Here is a 16,066-nt window from a genome sequence, read left to right as displayed (position 1 = left end):
CCTGGATCTTCCACACTACAGGCAATCTCAGGTAGGGATCACTCCCACGACATTTGAAGTAGAACTTCTGCTCCACAGGTAAGGGTTGGATAGGGGAATGGAGATCTAGTCCTTTCGGTCATAACTCGCTGGGATAGAACTTCTGCAGCATGGGACAGGAGGGGACAAGAGACCAACAGACTGTCTTTCTGAGGGTATAATCATATTCCCAGACTGGATACTGGGAGAGAGAGAGTCCCATATTCTTAGCTCTTTTACCAGCTATATAGAACACTCAGGGTTGAGCTTCTGTAATGCAAAACTGGTGGGGCTGGGGGAGAGGATGCTCCTGGTGGTAAGGGATTAGAGCATGGCTCAGAGTCCACAGTTGTGTTTTTATGGAGATTTAGTAGATTTTCTATAATGAATGTTTCTCCATTTTCTGTTTGCCCTTAGGATAATTTCCAGAGACTTTGAATAATTGCTGGCTTGATTTGTTGTTTAAAATAATTTTCACAAGTTAAATTGTAGTTTTCTTGGGGAGGGGGTCCCCCAGTCTCCTTACTTGGCCATTCAGGAGATCTTGTCTCCTTTGATTACTTATTTTTGCCAGTGCATTTTATTTATTTATTTTTTAATCTATTATGAGAGCATTAATTAATCGCTTCTATAACCATAAATCCTGCGATTTATTTTAATAAGAAACTACATTTCCTCATGTCTGACGAAAACCTCTGTACTAAAAAAAAAAAAAAGTAGATTCATCTGTTTTGAATCTATCTTATAGGCCCCTGTTGGAAAATCAGATTTCTCACTAGAATATTTAAGAATCTAAGGAATCTAATACAGAGAAAAATGAACTCTTTAGAAACTATTGTTTCCTGGAAGTGAGGCAATGCTAAGCAAGGGCCTAGGGACAAGAACTGAACAAATTGTGTGATCTGGAAATTGGAGGTCCTAGTAGAAACACAGAGGCCGGCCATAGATGCTGGGACACACCCAGGGTCATGTGCAGAAATATCCATTTCAACAGAGGGCAGTGGAGGCGCAACGCTGCCATGCAACGTGGAACGTATATGCTTATCACTGGATACTGCCAGAACTTTTAGGCCATCCTAAGGAGGAGAGGGACAGTGAGGAGAAAACCTCTATCTGGAACAGTGAGGAGAAAACCTACACTGCCAAAATGACTGTTGGTGGTGGTGGTGTTTTTTTTGTTTGTTTGTTTTTTTAATGGAAAAAATTGCTGATTTACAATGATGTATTAGTTTTAGGTGTACAGGAAAGTGATTCAGATCACTTTAGATTCTTATCGATTATAGATTATTATGATATTGAGTACAGTTCACTGTGCTATACAGTAGATCCTTGTTGGGTATCTATTTTATATATAGTAGTGTCCATATTTTAATTGCACACTCCTAATTTATACCTTCTTCCTCCTTTCCCCTTTGAAACAGAGTTTGAAACTAAAAATTAGTGAGTTACCTTGATAATACAAGGTTAAATTTTCCCCTCTGATATAGACTGAGTATTTGTGTTTCCACAAAAGTTTATATTTAGTTAATCCTCAGTGAGATGGTATTTGGAGGAGCCTTTGGAAGGTGGTTGTCATAAAGGCAGAGCTCTCATGAATAGAACCAATGCCTTTATAAATGATACCCCAGATGGTTTCCTTGCCTCTTATCCCATGTGAGGACACAGAAAGCAGTTAGCAATAGGAAACCCAGAAGAAGGCTCTCTCTGGAACTCAATTATGTTTGTACCCTGATCTCAGACATCCCGACTCCAGAACTGAGGGAAAAAGCTCTTGTTTATAAGCCACATAGTCTGTGGTATTCCACTGTGTCAGACATCCTTCAAGCAGAGATGAATAAACCAGACTGAATCTAGTTCCGTTTTAGAAATAAAAGGAAGTTGCATATTTAAATACTTGAATTTTGTGATTAAAAATTCTTACCACCTTCATTATTATACCTTCTACTAGTTCCATGTAGGTGTCATGTGAAAAATAAGCTGAAATACAAGGTGAAAAGAAAAATCCAAGTAACATTATAATGAATATAAATCTGCTTTCATGTTTTAAAAAAGACTAATATATGGTCCTAAAATATTAAGCTTAATAGATGTCCTCACGTGTCACCACCCATGCATATGTACTTGTACGCATACATGTACACATACCACTCAATTCAAATACACCCGTAAGAAGCTGACTTTTAAACTTCTCTTACTGTCCCAGGCCAATGATCACAATGCATTAACTTTAAATGAATGAAACTGCATATAATAATTTATGAGACCCCCATTATATATTGTTTATAATACTTTGGATAGATAAACTGGACCAGATATGTCTTCTGAGTATTCTGCAAAGGAAATGTGTCCTGTAAAACACTATTACATAAGTAGACCACTTGGGAGATGTCTAAACAACGTATGAATGTACAAATACTCATGAAGCACACAGGATAATTTATAAGCTTTTATTTCTAATGCAATTGCTGAAAGTTAATGTAGAAGCCATTCATTTGAGCAAACCCTTTAGGACCATTACATGCAACAGTAAGGTGAATTCTGCCTACTATCTTCTGAAGGAAAGTTCAGTTGAAACAAACAGCATTATGCATGACCCCCAATTCATGGTGAAACAGATTTCCATAAAGACTCTGGGTTCTGTGTAATTCTCACACATTGATATTATGATTTAACGCATTTCATGTGTATCTAGCTTTGGTCACACTATCTTTCTTTTATTTTTATTTTCTTCTCTGTACTCTCCTCTCCTTTGTATGTTTTACTCCATATATGTAACAGGCAGATTCTTTACCACTAGCACTACCTGGGAAGCCCTCATACCTAAATCACCCTACCCCAATATTGTCTCTGAATTGGAAGTTTCCAAATGAGGAGGGACTAGTAAGCAATCTCTCTGCTGGGAATCTTTCTTTACCAGTCTTAGCAAATAGAAGCTTGCTTTCTTTCTTTCCTGCTATCTATGTGCAGCACAATTCTGTTCATGAAATAATAAAGGATTCTGTCATGGTTATATTGTGATACAATAATTTTGATGGCCATGAATATGCACACCATGATATAATAGTGTTCAGTAGGGTTGAAGTTAATAAAAGTGATACATAGCTACTTCACAATGGCAACAGCTACAAGATTTCTCTCTTTTCAAATGATCTCCCAACTGTGGTCCTCTTGAAGGTTTAAGGGAACTGCTCTGTAGGAATCTGTTCAGTCATTCTGACATACTCTTAGAAAAGGAGACTGGTGATGATCAAACCTGCCTGCTAGATGATAATAGCGACTTCTGCCTGTTCTCCAGAGGCCTATGACCATCAGCAGAAGCATTCGGCTTTATGAGCTATCAATATTGTGTCATCCTCTAAAGTCAAATCTCTGGAAGATAGAATCACACCTTTTTCTCTTACATAAAGTTTACTGCATGGAGAAACACTAAAAATTATTCGTACATGTCCAATGTCACATTATTAATATGAGTTTCTGAACCCAAGAGGAAAGTGTTCTGTCATTTAGCTTGAATATGTTTTCCATTGCTTTGCAAGAATTTTAAAGTTACTCAGTGGGAATTCCTTTGGGAATCATTTCATAGTTCTTGCATATTAAATGATACACATTCTAGACAAATTAAAGTTTGAAAAATATTTCTTGCATTTGTAGTTTTTATTTATTAGTATCAAGTTATTCTAAACCTAACTACTCTAAAATATGGATGACTTTAGGTATCAAGGGGCTAATGCGATCAACAAAAACTGTGGAGTCTCCTTGGCATATGTTCTAAACCTCTAGGGAGCTGTAAAGATGGGGGCTGTGATGTGCTCTTTGACTATTTTCTGTTTCATACCTTATGCACTCTGTATTGAATTTTTAGAAAAGAGATAAGTGATATGAATATCCACGCTTACTCTAATTTCAAATAAATCTCCAATATAATGAGTCATTTATTACACTGTATTGCCTCTAATAAACTTTTATCTTAATATAAAATTTTAAAAAGTACATCTAATCTTCTATTAAGATACTGTCTATTAAAACTCCTGGCTGGAGAAAGAAATGGCAACCCACTCTAATATTCTTGCCTGGGAAATGCCATGGACAGAAGAGCCTGGCGGGCTACAGTCAGTGGGGTTACAAGAGTGAGACACCACTTGGCGACTAAAACCACTATATGATTGAAGTTTTCCGAAAGTCTTTTAAAAAAAAAAAGATTCCTTTAGGAGAGAGTAATATTGTAAGTTCACAGAAAAGACTGTAGCACACTGCCAGAAAGAGTGAAGTGTTCCTGTTTGGAAGGCTGGGGCTTTCTCTTTTACCTCCCACTCCTGAATCAAGGCTGTTAAATAGGTGTTTTAAATGCCTCGTGGAGATAAATGTTTGAATTAAATTGTATACAGAAAACAAAAGATGACTCCTGGCATTGGACAACTTGAATGGTTGACAGCCTTCACTTTTGCTTGCTGAAGCTCATGTGCATATTTCTATCATAAATAAAACATTTAAACTGTTTTTGAAGAGGACAGAAAATGCAACAAATTTGGAGGCAATGGTTTCTTCATATAAAAATGTATTTTTAAAAAATCTTATTGCAGTGTAGTTGATTTACAATGTTGTATTAGTTTCAAGTGTAAAATATAATGATTAATTTGTATATATATATATATGCACACACACATGCAGTTATATATATGTATATGTATATATATACACACATATATACATATATTCATTCTTCAATTCTTTTCCCATATAGGTTACTATAGAACATTGAGCAGAGTTCCCTCTGTGTAGCTTCTTGTTGATTATCTACTTTATGTATAGTAGTATGTGTATGTCCATCCCAAGCTCCCAAACTATTCCTCCCCCAAATTTTTCCCCTTTGGTAATCACAAGTTTTCAAAATCTGTGTCTGTTTTAATTTTGCAGATAAGGTCACATATCATTTTTTTAAACTAAATTCAACATAAGAATGATATCACAAGTTATTTGTCTATGTCTGACTTACTACGCTTAGTATAATAATATCTAGGCCCATCCATGTGGCTTCAAATGGAATTATTTCATTCTTTTTTATGGCTGAGCAACACTGCATTATATATATGTACCATATTTTGGTTTTTTTTTTTAATCCATTGATCTGTTTTTGCATTTTGGCTATTATAAACACTGCTGCAGTGAACATTGGAGTGCATGTATCTTTTCAAATTAAGTTTTCCTCAAGATATATTCTGAGGAGTTGGATTGCTGGATCATATAATAGTTCTATTTTTAGGTTTTTAAGGAACCTCCATACTGTTCTCCATAGTGGCTGTACCAATTTATGTACTCATCCACAGAGTAGGAGGGGCCCCTTTTCTCCACACCCTCTCCAGCATTTATTGTTTATAGACTTTTTGATGATGGCCATTCTGATTTTAATCAATGTGAGGTGATACCTCATTGTAGCTTTGATTTGCATTTCTCTAATGGTTAGTAATACTGAGCATCTTTTCATGTGCATTTTGGCCATCTGCATGTGTTCTTCGAAGAGATGTCTATTTAGATCTGCTGCTCATTTTTGATTGGACTCTTTGGTTTTTGATATTGAACTGCATGAGTTGTTTGTACATTTTGAAGATTAACCTCTTGTTGATTCCTTCATTTGCTAATATTTTCTCCCATTGTCTGGGTTGTCTTTTCTTTTTGTTTATGGTTTTATTTGCTGTGCAAAAGCTTTTAAGTGTAATCAGATCTCCTTTTTAAATTTTTATTTTTAAATTCATTACTCTAGGAGGTGGATCCAAAAAGATATTGCTGTGATTTTTTGTTAAAGAGTACACTGACTATATTTTACTGTAAGAGCTTTATAGTGTCTAGTCTTACACTCAGACCTTTGATCCATTTTGAGTTTATCTTTGTGTATGATTTAGAGAATGTTCTAATTTCATTCTTTTATATGTAGTTATCCAGTTTTCCCAGCACTATTTAGTGAAAAGGCTGTCTTTCCTCCATTGTTTATTCTTGACTCATTTGTCATAGATCAATTGACCAAAGGTGTGTTAGTTTATTTCTGGGCTTTCTATCTGGTTCCATTGATCTATACTTCTGTTTTGTGCCAGTATCATACTGTCTTGATGGCTGTAGTCTGAAGTCTCGCAGCCTGATTCCTTCAGCTGTTTTTCTTTCTTGGGATTGCTTTGGCTATTTGGGGTCTTTTGTGCTTCTACACACATTGTAAGATTTTTATCCTATTTCTGTGAAAAATGACATGGGCAATTTGATAGAAATTGCATTGAATCTATAGATTGCCTTGGATAGTATAGTAATTTTGACAATATTGATTCTTCCAATCCAAGAATATGTTATATCATTTTCTTTGTGCTATCTTCAATTTCTTTCATCATTGTCTTATAGTCTTCAGAGTATAGGTCTTTGGCCTCCTTGTGAAAGTGTTATTTGCTCAGTCATGTCCAACTCTTTGTGACCTGGCCTATAGCCCACCAGACCCTCCATGGAATTCTCCAGGCAAGAATACTGGAGTGGGTTGTCACTCCTTTCTCCAGGGGATCTTCCCAATCCAGGGATCAAACCTGTGTCTCCTGTACTGCAGGCAGATTCTTTACCATCTGAGCCACTAGGGAAGCCCCTTTACCTCCTTAGGTACATTTATTCCAGGTATTTTATTCTTTTTGATGTGATGGTTAAGTGAGATTATTTCCTTAATTTCTCTTTCTGATCTTTCATTGTTATTATATCAGAATGAAAGATATTTTTGTGTATTTTGCAACTTTACTGAATTCATTGATATGTATAAAATGCTAAAGATGTTACCAGAAAACTAGCAGAGCTCAAAAATGCTGTATTATTAAGAGGCAGTATTAGATACTTTGGATTTCTCAGGTGGCTCAGTGGTAAAGAATCTGCCTGCAATGCAGGAGACAGAGAATTGAATCCCTGGGTTCAGAATATCCCCTGGAGAAGGAAATAACAACCCACTCCAGTACTCTTGCCTAGGAAATCCCATGGACAGAGGAACCTGGTGGACAAGATATTTTTAAAGTTTCTGTATAAATAAAAATTAAGGAGGCTGGATAAGTGAAGTATAGTTCGGTTATATAATATTGAAATGACTGATATAATGCTATTTCTATTTCAAGGAAATGCCAGATTTAGTTCATAAGATGATAAGAGATTTTGAATCAATCTGGGGACAGTTAGCCATCACCACTCAAGCCTGAATTAGTAAAGGCCAAGATGAAGGTTAAAAATGTTCTTACTGAAATTTCTTCAGAGAAGATTACTAGTATAGTAGCATCAGTGTACACACAGTCACACACACACAACATACATCATTGGAGAAGGATGCTCTTCCATCATTTAAGTCAAGAGATGTGCTTACAGGATTTCTCTTTGCAGCTTCTGAATTTCTGTGAATTCGTAGATTGATACCTAAACATTTGTTGAGATGTAAAATTAAAAGGCATGGGATGGTTAGATTAGCCTCAGTTGGTACTTTGGTGTATGGGGCTAAAGAGAGGAGACATGATGCATTGGGAAACAGCTGAACTTCCACTGACATGAGGTCAATATATGTTGTTCTGGTGGACAAGATGTCTACTTGTAGAAGGAGATGTCATGGTTTTAAGCTATGACCACAAATTTCTTTGATATCCTGTAGTCAAGAAGTAGGACATCCAGTCTCTGAATTGTGTGACTTCCGACTTTTTTGATCAAAAGGATTTGGCAGAAGTGAAGCTATATGACATCCTAGGCTAAGTTATAAGTGATAAGTGCAGCACAGCTTTCAGCTGTCTTCTGGGTTATTCCTTTTTTTTTTTTTTTTTAGCTCTGAACTCAAAACAGTTGCCCAGAGTTCAAGCCACAAGTAATAGCTACATGTGGGCATCCTTTTCAACAGCCATAGCTGGGCACATAGAAAATAGGCAGTGCCAACTGCCAGCAGGGTGTGAATGTGCCATCTTGGACATCTATCCATCCAGATGAGCCTTTAGAAGGCTACTGTCCCAGCCAGTAATAACCATAATTGCATAAAAAACCTAAGTGAAAACTGCCCAGCTGAGTCTTTCCCAAGTTACTGATCCATAAAGCAATAAGCAAGATAAAATAGTTGCTTTAGACAGATCTGTTTTGAAGTAATTTGTTATACAGCAGTAATAACTGGATCGCAAATTATCTGAAAGCTCAAAAGGGATGTTTTAAGATGGATGATGGTTTGTAGTTTTTACATTATATGGACTGGAAGAATTTTTTATTATTTAAAAAATAGAACCATTAATATATTATTTGAGGGTGTCAAGAAGAGCAACAAGCTTATCTTCGATTTCATTCTGGGTGGAAAGATATACCGCATAGAGCTGATTAAAAATGGAAGTTGTAAAAAAATAATTAAGTTGCTTCCTTCCAGCATTAAGCTGAGTCCAGTTTACTTAATAAATAAAGTTCCAATCTACATAGAACACCAGCAGCTCCATCATCACCACTATCTTTATAAAGTTGTGTGTTCCGATTAAGTTTTTCAAGGCCTCTTTCAAAATATTTATTTTGGCAGGCATAAAGGAAACATCTTTATAAGCCCTCCTTAACTCATGTTTAGTGATTATCCAATTAAAATTGAGTTGGTCATAGATGGTTCAATAAAAGACATACTTTTGAAGGAGAGAGATGTCAAATCTCAGGAAGCCTCAGAAAAGTAGAATGGAAGGAATCAAAAGAGAAAAAACACAAAAGACAATGCTTTTTTTATTTTTCTAATTTCATTTACATACTTTATCTTATACTTGAATTATCTTCTGTTTCTTTTTCCATGTCCCATCTTCTCTGAACTACAAAGGCAATGCAGTTTAGGTTTCCACTAAGACTGTCCCCACAGTGGTGGGATCTCACTAGGTATGATTCACCCCCAATATTCTCAAAGGGCTTTAGAAAACTTGAAATGAACTTCTCTTTGCTCTAAATGAACTTATAAAAAACAATGCTTTTGCTCCAGTGCCCTACCTATATGACTCAGGGTAGTCGGTTACATTCTAAGGTGGTCCCAGGGACTCATATTCTTTTCCAGTCTCCTCCATCCTGAGTGTGGATGGGCCTGTAAATGTGTTGACATCTCACACTTGTGATATGATTTGTGAAGGAAGATTATCCAATGAGCTGACTCATTGGAAAAGAACCTGATGCTGGGAAAAATTGAGAGCAGGAGGAGAAGGGGGCAACAGAGAATCAGATGGTTGGATGGCATCATCAATTCAATGGACATGAACTTGAGCAAACTCCTGGAGATAGAGAAGGACAGGAAAGCCTGGCATGCTACAATCCACGGGCTCACAAAGAGTTGGATACAACTGAGTGACTGAACAACAATTATCCTCCTTGAAAGTGAAAGTGTAGTTACTCATTCATGTCTGCCTCTTTGTCACCCTATGTGCTGTAGCTCACCAGGCTCCTCTGTCCATTGAATTCTCCAGGCAGGAATACTGGAGTGGGTTGCCATTCCCTTGTTCCTGGCCTAATCAGGTGAGCACTTGAAGAACCGAACTGACTTTGAAACTTCAAATATTGATGCTGGAGTGGAAAACAAGTAGCAAGGAATATGAGTACCCTCTTAGATCTGAAATCACCTCAGCCAACACTCAGCAAGAAAACAGGACTGTAAGCCTTATAGCCATGAGAAGCCAGTTCTCTTAACAGCCTGAGTGAGTTTGGAAGCACATTCCTTCTTGGAGCCCTGCTGGCACCTGATTTCCACTTGTAAGACCCTGAGGATCAGACCAGCTACCTCAAGTCCAGACCTGTTACCTAAGGACCATAAGCTGATAAGTGGGTATTGGATTAAACTGCTAGATATGACATACCTTGCTCACAAGTATAGAAAAGTAATATGGACAAGTAGATGATAATTTTACTGGAATGTAGTTCTAGAAACATGTGACTGTATCAACATTTTTAGCATTAGGGGTCACTTTTGTATTAGGGTTAATGAGATGAAGATAGGTTAAGTATACACCTTGTTAAAATATTTATCATGATTCTGTGGAAATTATTAGCATTGAATAAATTTATTTCTAATGACTCTCCTACTCCAAGAAACAAGTTTTATATCACTATCCTCTTACATAAAACTTGGCATATCAGCAAATAGAGCATGTCAAAGAACATGGGTTTTTTTTTTTTTTTTTTTGGCATATAGTTACTTATAGTAGTCTCTTATTATCCTTTGTATTTCTATGGTGTCCATTGTAACTTCTTTTTCATTTCTAATGTTATTGATTTGAACCCTCTCCCTTTTTTTCTTGATGAGTCTGACTAAAGGTTTTTCAATTTTGTTTGTCTTTTTAAAGAACCAGCTTTTAATTTAATTGATCGTTTCTGTTGTTTTCTTCAGCTGTTTCATTTATTGCTGCTCTGATCTTTATGATTTCTTTGCTTCTGTTACCTTTGGGTTTTGTTTATTCTTTGTCTAGTTGCTTTACCTGTAAGGTTAGGTTGTTTATTTGTGAATTCTCTTGTTTCCTGAGGTAAGATTGTGTCACTATAAACTTCCCTCTTAAAACTGCTTTTGCTGTGACCCATCGATTTTGGATCATTGTGTTTTCATTTTCCTTTGTCTCTAGGTAGTTTTCTTATTTCCTCTGATCTCTTCAGTGACCCATTGATTGTTTAGTAGCATATGGTTAGCCTCCATGTGCTTGTGTTTTTTTAAGGGTATTTTTGTAGTTGATTTCTAATCTCATAGTGTTATGGTTGCAAAAAATGCTTGAAATGATTTCTGTTTTCCTTAATTTACGATACTTTGAGGCCCAGCATGTGATCTAGCCAGGAGAATGTTCCATGTGCAAAGAATTTAAATAATAATAACCAAACTACACTGCATACTTTTTCTTTAGGGAGAACCTTTATTTCAACTTACATTCCAGTGGGACATGAGTCTCACCCCCCCTTTCCCCATTTTGTAATATTTTTCTCCCTAAATGTTATTTGCTCTTTTAGAAAGGTGTGCTATATATATGCATATCATTGTGTCCCCCTCTGGTTACATGTGACATGTACTGATACTGTTGTCCACTTTGATGCTTGTGAAATCACTCACTCGTATCCAACTCTTTGCAACCCCATGGACTATACAGTCCATGGAATTCTCCAGGTCAGAATACTGGAATGGGTAGCTTTTCTCTTCTCCAGGGAATCTTCCCAACACAGGGATCAAACCCAGGTCTCCCACACTGTAGGTGGGTTCTTTACCAGATGAGCCACCAAGGAACCCCTTACTTTGATGCTTGCCAGTCTCTAAATAGCCATTGGCTAAGTTTCCAGACTGTGGCTCAGATAATAAAATCTGTATTACAAAATTCAGGCTTAAATTGAAGAAAGTAGAGAAACCACTAGACCATACAGGTAAGATCTAAATCAAATCCTTTATGATTATACAGTGGAAGTGACAAATAGATTCAAGGGATTAAATCTGATAGACAAAGTGCCTGAAGAACTGTGGATGGAGGTTCGTGACATTGTACAGGAGACAGGAATCAAGCCCATCCCCAAGAAAAAGAAATGCAAAAAGGCAAAATGGTTGTGTAAGGAGGCATTACAAACAGCCTAGGAAAAAAAAAAAAAGAGAGAAGCCAAAGGCAAAGGAGAAAAAGAACGATATACGCATTTGAATGCAGAGTTCCAAAGGATAGCAAGGAGAGATAAGAAAGCCTTCCTCAGTGATCAATGCAAATAAATGGAGGTAAACAATAGAATGGAAAAGACTAGAGATCTCTTCAAGAAAATGAGAGATACCAAGGGAACATTTCATGCAAAGATGGGGACAAAAATGGACTGAAAGGGTATGGACCTAACAGAAGCAGAAGATATTAAGAAGAGGTGGCAAGAATACACAGAAGAACTGTACAAAAAGGATCTTCATGACCTAGATAACCACGGTGAGTGTGATCACTCACCTAGAGCCAGACATCCTGGAATGTGAAGTCAAGTGGGCCTTAGGAAGCATCACTACAAACAAAGCTAGTGGAGGTAATAGAATTCCAGCTGAACTATTTTAAACCCTAAAAGGTGATGCTGTTGAAGTGTTGCACTCAACATGTCAGCAAATTTGGAATATTCAGCAGTGGCCACAGGACTGGAAAAGGTCTGTTTTCATTCCAATCCCAAAGAAAGGCAATGCCAAAGAATGTTCAAACTACCGCACAATTGCACTCATCTCACATGCTAGCAAAGTAATGCTCAAAATTCTCCAAGCCAGGCTTCAACAGTACATGAACCGTGAACTTCCAGATATTCAAGCTGGAGTTAGAAAAGGCAGAGGAACCAGAGATCAAATTGTCAACATCTGTTGGATCATCAAAAAAGCAAGAGAGTTCATGAAAAACATCTGCTTCTGCTTTATTGTCTATGCCAAAGCCTTTGACTCTGTGGATAACAAAAAACTGTGGAAAATTTCTTCAAGAGATGGGAATACCAGACCACCTGACCTGCCTCCTGAGAAATCTGTATGCAGGTCAAGAAGCAACAGTTAGAACTGGACATGGAACAACAGACTGGTTCTAAATCAGGAAAGGAATGCATCAAAGCTGTATATTGTTACCCTGCTTGTTTAACTTGTATGCAGAGTACATCATGAGAAATGGACTGGATGAAGCACACGCTGAAATCAAGACTGCTGGGAGAAATATCAATAACCTCAGATTTGTAGATGACACCACCCTTATGGCAGAAAGTGAAGAAAAACCAAAGAGCCTCTTGATGAAAGTGAAAGAGGAGAGTGAAAAAGTTGGCTTAACACTCAACATTCAGAAAACTACGATAATGGCATCAAGTCCCATCACTTCATGGCAAATAGATGGGGAAACAATGGAAACAGTGAGAGACTTTATTTTGGGGGCTCCAAAATTACTGTGGATGGTAACTGAAGCCATGAATTTAAAAGATGCTTGCTCCTTGGAAGAAAAGCTGTGACCAACCTAGACAGCATGTTTAAAAGCAGAGACACTACTTTGCCAACAGAAGTCCATCTAGTCAAAGCTATGGATTTTCCAATGGTCATGTATGAATGTGAGATTTAGACCATAAAGAAAGCTGAGTTCCAAAGAATTGATGCTTTTGAACTTCAGTGTTGGAGAAGACTCTTGAGAGTCCCTTGGACTGCAAGGGGATTCAACTAGTCCATCCTAAAGGAAATCAGCCCTGAATATTCATTGGAAGGACTGATGCTAAAGCTAAAAATTCAATACTTTGGCCATCTGATGGGAAGAACTTACTCATTGGAAAAGACCCTGATGCTAGGAAAGATTGAAGGCAGGAGGAGAAGGGGACGACAGAGGATGAGATGATTGGATTGCATCACCAACTCTATGGACATGATTTTGAACAAGCTCTGGGAGTTGCTGATGGACAGGGAAGCCTGGCATGCTGCAGTCCATGGAGTGGCAGAGAGTTGGACATGACTGAATGACTGAACTGAATTTAGATTTCCAGAGGTGATGGTTCAGGCCCTTCAACAGCCCTTTTTGATAAGAGATTAAATAAATTTCTAGGGAACTCCTTCAGTCTTGATGAAAACACTTTCTTCTCTTCCATCATTCACTAATTTTGTCTGTGTTTTCTAGAACACAGAGTATGAAGCAAATGTTTACATGCTAACCCTTTATCAGAGAATGCACTCCCAGAGAATCAGTTGTGAGGGAGAAAGGGGAGTATGGCAGGGAAGAAGGGAGAGCAAATACATGAAGATATTTACCTAGCTAACTAGTCAAGGTAAATGCAGCTTATTGTACTGCTTCATGGAATATCTTCAGAAAGGCTATAAGAAACATTATTAGTTACACAGTAGTTTGAATATTCTGAACAGGGGTAGGAAGGAGATGCATTCACCTGCTAGATCTCTTGTACTCCATTGCCACCTGATCAACATCTGTCCCTCAGAAGCTTAACACTTGTGCTGTTTCAGAGTGTGACCATGCCCTGAAATTAACCACTGAGGAACAAAGAGCCTCTATGGGTCTATTTTTGCCAACTCTATCATGTAGGGCTTCTCTGCAGATAATGGTGGCAATAAAGGTAATGCCCTTCTGGCAAATGACCAAAAGAATGACTTAACGCTCTTTCTATAACTCTTCTGGCTAGGAAGCAAAAGGAGAGACTGAAGTTTCAGGCGGAGGACTGAGGCATGGCAAAAATGACCTGGGTGTCACATGAAATGATTCTAGAATATCTGAATGCTCATCACCTTACACATGAATACCTAGAAAAGACCATCAATACCTTTGTTTCACCTCATAGTTCACACAGTGAATAAAAGAAATACAACACTTACCACAGGATTCTTATTTTCCTATGACTCTCTTCCACTATTTAATCCAAATAAAACCTCCATCTCTCCTCAGTCTCTCAAACTTTTCCATAGTCGTCTCTAAAACTCATGGTCTGATATCATATCATTCTTAATATTCTCAATCTCTGAGTGAACCTTAACTCTATGCTTTCCAGTTTATACTGAGATTAGCTTGAAATTTATCACAGAGCTAAATGTAAATCACTGATGCAATGGACATGAATGTGGGCAAACTTCAGGAGATGGTGAGGGACAGAAAGGCCTGGTGTGTTGCAGTTCATGGGGTTGCAAAGAGGCAGACACGACTGGGTGAATGAACAGCAATAAAATGTAAAAGGTGCTACCTTAACACTTTTATAAAAGATTGGGAAAAGTATTTAGATACCTGAGTTAGAGGAACAATCATTAGATGCAAAAAAAAATGGATTTTATAAAATTATGTTTTGCTCTTTGGAAGGCACTATTAAGTGAAAGAAAAATAAGCCAAATACTAGGAGAAAAGACTTACATGTCACATATGTGACCAAGGACTCGTATTCAGCATAAAGAACTCTCAAAACTCAACAATAATAAAACAATCCAATAAAAATGGACAAACTATTTTAACAGACACTTCATCAAAGTCATACAAATGGCAAATAAGCACAAAAAAATGCTCAGTATCATTAATCATTTGGGAAATAAAATTTTATACACACAAAACTGGTATGCAAATATTTTAGCAGCTTTATTGACAATTGCTAATAACTTGAAACAATGAGAAAGTCCTTCAGCTGGCGAATGGGTAGACAAATTATGTGGTATGTCCATCCTATAGAGCAGTGAAAAGAATAGGCTCTTATTATCTGCAATAACAGACATAAATCTCAAATACATTATGGTTAGTGACAGAAGTCAGACTCAAAAGGTTACATATTCTATGACTGAGTTTATACAATGTCCAGGAAAAGGCAAATTCTCCAGTTTTATTGAGAAATAATTGACACACATCACTGTATAAGTTTAAAGTGTGCAGCATGATGATTTCATTTACATATATTGTGAAATGATTACCACAATAGGTTTAGTTAATGTCCATCATCTGGTAGAGAGAATAATAAGGGGAAAATCTCCTTGTGACAATAACTCTTAGGATCTGCTCTCTATAACAACTTCCCTATATATCATAGAGTAGTGTTTGTTACCTCTAGGCATCATGTTATGCATTATAACCCTTGTACTGATGTATCTTATAACGGGAAGTGTATTCCTCCTGACCACCTTCCTCCAATTCTCCCTCCTCGCACCCACAGCCTAATCACTTTTCTATGAGTTTGTTGGGTTTAAAAAAAAAAATAAAAAAACTTTAGACCCCCACACGTAAGTGATATCATACACTATTTGTCTTTCTCTGTCTGACTTACTTCACTTAGCATAATTAAAAAAGGCAAATCTTTCAGAGAAAAGCATAGATCAGTGTTTTCTAGACATTAAGAGTGGGGAAGTAGTTGACTAAAATTGGACAGGATGAGTAATTTGGGTGTCAAGGAACAGTTCTGCATAAGGAATGTGGAGTTGGTTTGCACAACTGCACATTTATTATAATTCATATAACTGCCCTCCTGTATTAAAACTATGTATTTGTGTCCTGTTTTTCTAAGGTTAGACCACAAATGTACTGCATAGGTTTTTCATTTACCTAGAGTTTCTATTTATTTATTATGTTTTCTTACTGGTTAAAGAAAGTTGTAC

General features: G+C 37.1%; 1 long non-coding RNA gene across 6 annotated transcripts in view; it reads right to left on the bottom strand.

Annotated features, from left to right (window-relative positions):
- Window positions 1-16,066, bottom strand: part of LOC133251040 (uncharacterized) — a 911,217-nt gene that overhangs the window by 25,798 nt on the left and 869,353 nt on the right. The window lies entirely within an intron of this gene.

Source organism: Bos javanicus, chromosome 7 (assembly GCF_032452875.1).
Source record: "Bos javanicus breed banteng chromosome 7, ARS-OSU_banteng_1.0, whole genome shotgun sequence".
Lineage (NCBI taxonomy): Eukaryota > Metazoa > Chordata > Mammalia > Artiodactyla > Bovidae > Bos > Bos javanicus.
This window is presented reverse-complemented; position numbering and strand designations above follow the sequence as displayed.